This window comes from Talpa occidentalis, unplaced genomic scaffold (genome assembly GCF_014898055.3).
Source record: "Talpa occidentalis isolate TD23 unplaced genomic scaffold, MPIMG_talOcc4v2.1 talOcc4.5, whole genome shotgun sequence".
NCBI classification, from domain to species: domain Eukaryota; kingdom Metazoa; phylum Chordata; class Mammalia; order Eulipotyphla; family Talpidae; genus Talpa; species Talpa occidentalis.
Genome location: NW_023604861.1, coordinates 91934932 through 91941061, shown reverse-complemented (window position 1 = coordinate 91941061; position 6130 = coordinate 91934932). Strand labels below are relative to the sequence as shown.

At 33.8% G+C, this 6130-nt stretch overlaps 1 non-coding gene across 1 annotated transcript; it reads left to right on the top strand.

Annotated features, from left to right (window-relative positions):
* Positions 1-4672: 4672 nt before the first annotated feature.
* LOC119260012 (U6 spliceosomal RNA) lies at positions 4673-4779 on the top strand. The gene has a single exon (XR_005128653.1). It is a non-coding gene; the product is annotated as a U6 spliceosomal RNA (small nuclear RNA).
* Positions 4780-6130: the final 1351 nt, after the last annotated feature.

Genomic DNA, 6130 nt, shown 5'->3' with positions numbered 1-6130 from the left:
CAGTCAGAAGGGCGGGAGAGTGAGAGAATTCACCAGAGCCAGAGCAGGAAGCAGAACAGACAGATCGATGAAGTACACTGCTGAGGGGAGCAGTGGGCAGCAGGAGAAGTCTGCGTGCCATGTGGGACCCTTGCCCGGCAGCCAGGGATTGAACCGGTGCTGCAGAAGCTGTGGGCAGCCTCTCAACCCAGCGCTCAACCGCTGTGTCACTGGGGAGGCCCAACATCACAATTTCTTAAGGAAAGAGATATTTAAAACTTTTATACTTGATTGAGTACAGTAAGTTACAGAGTAGATAATTAACATCATTATGACAATATATAGTTTTAAAAATACTTTTAAAAATACTTTTAAAAATACACTAATTTTACTTGTTAGTAAAACCTTAAGGGAGGAGTAAAATAGATGTTCCTACCCTCATTTCTCACTACACACAAAAAAAGATGAAATGTAACTTGCAGGCTTGCGTTTTATCTCAAAATTTGATGCAATTTCCATTAAATTTTATCAAATAAGATAAATTCTAGGTTAGATCCCCATAATAAATAATTTCCATCCCAATGTCATGGTTTTGACAGATAAGTTTCTTCAGACAAGCATCCATTATTCAAATATTAATTTAAATGTGTAATGTATATTCAAAGGAACCAGAAAAGAGTCACCAAAGATATACAGATCTGCTCAAAATCTTATATTACGGTCATAGTTACTTATATCAAATGGTTTCCCATCAGAAATTGTGTTCTGCTGTTTGAATAATTTAAGTGTATTATAAAAGGACTTGTGATAAGCATTTTCAATATCAATCTGCTACTTTACCAACTTTTCTACTTTTTAAATTTTGTTTTGTTTTGATCAGAACATTTTCTATCAAAGCTCAGTCATTATGCTGATTTTGAACTTCCTCAACTAAGTAGCAGGCACTCCAATAAAAGGTCACCACCCACCCTCATGACTTAATGAGTTTTATAAAGGAAGGAAATATATTCTTCCAAGATTCCACAGGCATGTCCTTGTATTTGCTTTGCTTTTTCTCATGGTTAGTACAGACCTTGTATTTTCTCTCTTAAAGTCTATCAGAAAAACGCTAACCATATTTAACAAAAATGCTCAAAAGCATTAAATTATCCACTGTGTATTGTATATCTATTGAGACTTCTGGACAGCTAGTCAATGCAATTAATTTTATACATTATCTGGACATTTCATTCATCTCTAAATAAGTTGATTCTAGTAGATTAATTCTAAGACTTTAGCTCTAACACTATGCTACCTTAAGATAACACATTTTCATATTGCAATACAAATATTTTGGACTTACTGGTTTTCAGTTAGAACATAAGGTTGGTCATAGCAAGCAGAATGCAATAGTTCTTTTTTCAGGTTACATTTACAGAGATAAATTATCCAGAAAAAAATTATTCACCTCTATATATTATTATGGTCCATATCTGTTTGCATAGTTAAAGTGAGCCACTACTCTTTGCTTATGCTTTAAGTTGACTGTCTCATAGTATAACAAGGGGGATGAGAAGGGGCTTTTACACTGTATAAAATAAGTGTTACACAAGTCAAGAGAATATTAGTTCCTTAATACCTGTTTAGACCCAGAGTCCTTGTCCTGTCCCCGATATGGGTTTGATACTCTAAACTTGTCATTTTCCTTCTGCATGATACTCTCCTACCATGTATCAATTTGAAACTGATTCACTTTTAGAGCATACATTTATTTCTTTTATTTCTTTTCTCTCAGTTTTAGCAGTCTATAGAGTGTCCTGTGCCAGATTTCATAGTTTTTTTTTTTTTTTTCATTATATCTGCACTATGTTCAGTGCCCCATGAGCATGAAGGCCATCTTTTCTCTTGTAATCAGTTTCTACTGAGAGATGGGCAATTTCAAATCCCTCATCAATTTTATCTATTTCTCTTTATTTAACTCGAGTTTCTGCTCACTCTGGTCTGCTTGATATATGTTAGGATCACATTCATTCTTTAGAAATATCTCTGAGTTCTAACCAAGAAAAACAAATCCATAATGTAACTTTAGATAGAAGAATATCAAGGTTTTGCCTTGATATGGTGAGGTCCAATAACTATCAAATTTAAGGTTCTTTAATAAGGCAGATTGGAAAAAAAAACAAGCCAAACAAAAAAGTATAACTTTAAGTCCAAAAATATTAAGCAACCGTATTTCCCTTTTCTTTCCACAAAGTCAAGATATTCTGACCCACCTAAGTGGAATACGAACTTTCAGAGAATTTCTGCTAAACATTCATTCAGCATCCTGTAGTACAAAAGGGTTTGATTTCTGAAGACTGCCCTTGGTATCAAGAAATTCATAATAGAGAGAAAGCTAGTTAATATTTTACAACACAATACGCTTTTACCCTACTGAAGACATCCAATGTAAGCCTGTTTTTAATAGGCAAAGTATGTACTGACCAACTTAAACTTAATATTTCCTTCAGCTCAACTAAATAAACTTTAGACAGGTTTCTTCACGACTACATACACTTGGTCTACTTCTTAATACATTTAACATAAAATTGTAATTTTTTTCCATGTACCTCTAATCTCAGAATCTTTCCCAATTTACATTAAAAAGATGTCCTTCCCAAAGACATGGAAGCCATTCCTTAAAATGTAATCATCAAGAAAAGATCCCTAATTTCTTAGGTTTTGTGATAGGTAGGCAGGCAGGAGCTTGACATTGATAAACTGCAATTAACACTGATGGTATAATCACAATGACCTGGAATAATTTCTATTAGCTCACTCCATTGCCTAATATTTACCTGCATTTTAGTTCAGCTATATTGAGTTCAATCTCTCTCCACTATTACAATAATCCTGATCTTTACTGCAGTAATCCAGAGCAATTTTTGACAATATTTATCCCTCTTTGGTAAGAAATCATTTAATGAATGGTGCTAGAAACTGAAAGGATTCAACCCCCTCTTCCATCTCTATGGAGGGAAGGTAGGACAAATACAGGTTTTGTGAAAACAGGGAGAAACAGAATGATCTTTTCTCCCCACAACTCCCCAAAAATTTATGCATACTTATATTACTAGAGTAGAACATAATCAGAATGTTCTTAAATATGAAGGAAAGCATGGTGAGAAATTAAAGATTCATGAAATCTGTAGAATATTTTAAATTTTATTGGTTTTTGGGTAGCAATTCAGCTGGGTACATGGTTTCCAACATTAAATATTTCAGGAATTTGAAAGAGAAAATTCATAGGGAAAAGGGATTCAGATCTTTTTTGTAGTACCAGAGATCAGTACTAAGACTAGTGTCTACAAGTTAAAATTAAAAACATGTATCTGTTAAACAGAAAAAGAACTTTTAAATTCCTGAAATATTCAAAGATGGAATATGTCCTGAAGACTTAGAAGATAGTGAGTGTACCGTTCATGATATAAAGACAGTGATTTTGTGAAGTCTTGATTGAAGTGTTGAGGATTTCAACTTCCACAGGGGTATGCAGAAAGCAAGAAATGATTTTCTTTCTATTTATTTTATGTTGTAGAGAATTTAATATAAAATGTGAATAATGAACTTGTGTGGTATTTACAGGAACAGTACAGTATAAAAGATCTATTCTATCAATAAAATCAGTTAATAAGACGCACACAAACATGTTAATATGGACATGCAAAATATAAAAGTACTGTTAACACAAAACCAGAAGGCTGCATTACTGAGCATCTTTTGTTAGCAACGATAGTCCCTTCAAGGATGGAAAACATTTTTGTAACACTGCATCCTTTATGGTCATTAATAGTCTTTTAGTTGTAAATTCTGCATCTCAAAATTCTTCACTTTGCTTTCTTAACTGCAGCTTTCACCTCTAAGCTAGATTAGGCTATATATCATAGAAAACATAAAGTAGACCAATGACCTTAAGAAACTCAGAAATAGTTGAATCTTTGATTTTCAACATAGATTAAAAATAGAACGACTTCAGATGTCCCTGTTGAATGACTCCTCTGGGAAGATCAGTCTGTGGCTATTGTGATTTGTTCATGATGGAGCTGTAAGGAGATTGTCAATTACCATGTAGAATATGATTTGCAGAAACCTCTGAAAATATTTAATAGCCTCAGCAGCTGAGTATACAATTACCAAGTATTTCCTGGTCACCCAATACAAGTGGTCAATACTACAGTGACCTAAAATGAAGGCTCAAGGCAAGGATCTAAAACCAAGCCAATCAAAATTCTAAAATGCATGTGTTCTTGAGATCCACAGACATAGACTTGTCCTGTAAATAGACATTCATTCATTCCCTCCCTGACTTCCAGTGGTTGGGGAGGGCTGATGAAACACACTGACATTTTAAACACTAGATGAGGTGGGCAAAAACTGAAAGCATATGTATCATGGATGATACATGTCAACATCTATGTCAGAGACTCACTTTTCATGAATTGGTTATTCTCTACATGACACTATGAGAACATATAGTTATAAGACTGGTTTTAATATATCTAACTTCATGTAGTTTGCTAAGCAGAGAAGACTATCACCATGAAATAAAGGTGATAATTTTAGTGTGAAATATGCATGGCCTTGTGCTGATGTAAATAGGATGGCTTTCCATTTAAATAGTTGACTGATGTAATAAAGTTGATGTTTTATAAAACAAAACAAAACAGGTATACTTGCTTTGGTAGTACAAAAACTAGAATTCCACAACACACAATACAGGGATGATCAGTATGGCCCCGGTTCAAGGATGACAGGCACATTGAGGAAGGATTCCATATTTTTAAAAATAGAGGTTCAATAATTCCCCCACATAAACAGGTAGAAAAGAACTTAAGGCTTAAGGGTCTTGCCTAAATTTTTTCTCATTTACTTTTCTCAAAAATAAAAATGTTTCAATATAGACATCATCAATCATCATCAAGACTTAAAACAGAAAGGAATTATAAAGTGTTTTAAAAATAGACGATGAGATAATACATAGTAATGACAACATGAAGTAGAATATTCCCAGATTCTACAGAAATTCAATACATATGTCTCTTTCTGTGTTCTAAACAGTTACTTTTTCCTTCAGTAAACAATTCAGAACATGCAGTACTTTAGTTTAAATTTCTCTCTGCTCTGCTATTCTCAACTGTCTTAGCACTAGAACTTATGTTAAACTTAGGTGACAAACTGATTTCACTTGAGGATAAAAACCTTACTCTTCTTATCATAAAGAAACTCTCCTCTAATTATTTTGTGTTAAAATCAAAGAAGGATTGAAACTTTCAACATCTCCATCTCAGTAACAAGCAGGAATTTTTATCATTTTTTTCTACCCAGAGGCAGAAGCTGGTGGGAAAATTGTAAGATGTGCTAGGGGGGAAGAAGTTAAGGGGGAAAGAAGCTGCGGGGGGGGGGGGAGTAAGATTGGCTATAAAACCAATGTAAAAGTTCATGGTTTTCCTTAGAGCATATAATTTTCTCTTATTTAACAATTAAGCCTTTGAAGTTAGGTATAATAGCATTCATTGCATGATATCTTAGAAGCACTAATTAATTCTGAATGGATTTTCAAACTGCATTTTCTTACAACTTTGAATTGGAATTTCTAAAGATACTCAGAATTTATTTTTCAATTCACTGTCTAGCATAAAAAGCTGCTATTAATATATTTTGTAATAACTGAGTGTCCTTCTTATAACAAGGATATTGTCGCTGATAAATTAGGTTAGGTTCAAGTTTGAATTTAATTGACAATTGCTGGCATTTCTTTATGAAACTTCTTGTATGTGTGCATTTCCACCTCAAAATGAATGTGAATGCTTTGAAAACAAGGCTTATAGTATTTATGATAAAACTCTTTTGAGTTAATTACGACAGCATTTTAGATGTGGGAAGTGCATGCCCCCTTCTCTCTGCCAGAATGCCTGGTGAAACAGGACTCTGAGATTACACTAATGAGGGAAGAGGATGGCCAGGAAATACAATGAGATGCTCAAAATGCCTAAATTTTATTTGAGAAAGTAAAAGGGTGGGAAACCTGTGAGAGTTGACTATTGCCTTTGGGGTAGTCCTGAAGATTTAAGGATAATATAGACCCGAGTTGTCCATAAATAGTAGCCTTATATGGATGTTTAAATTTAAATTT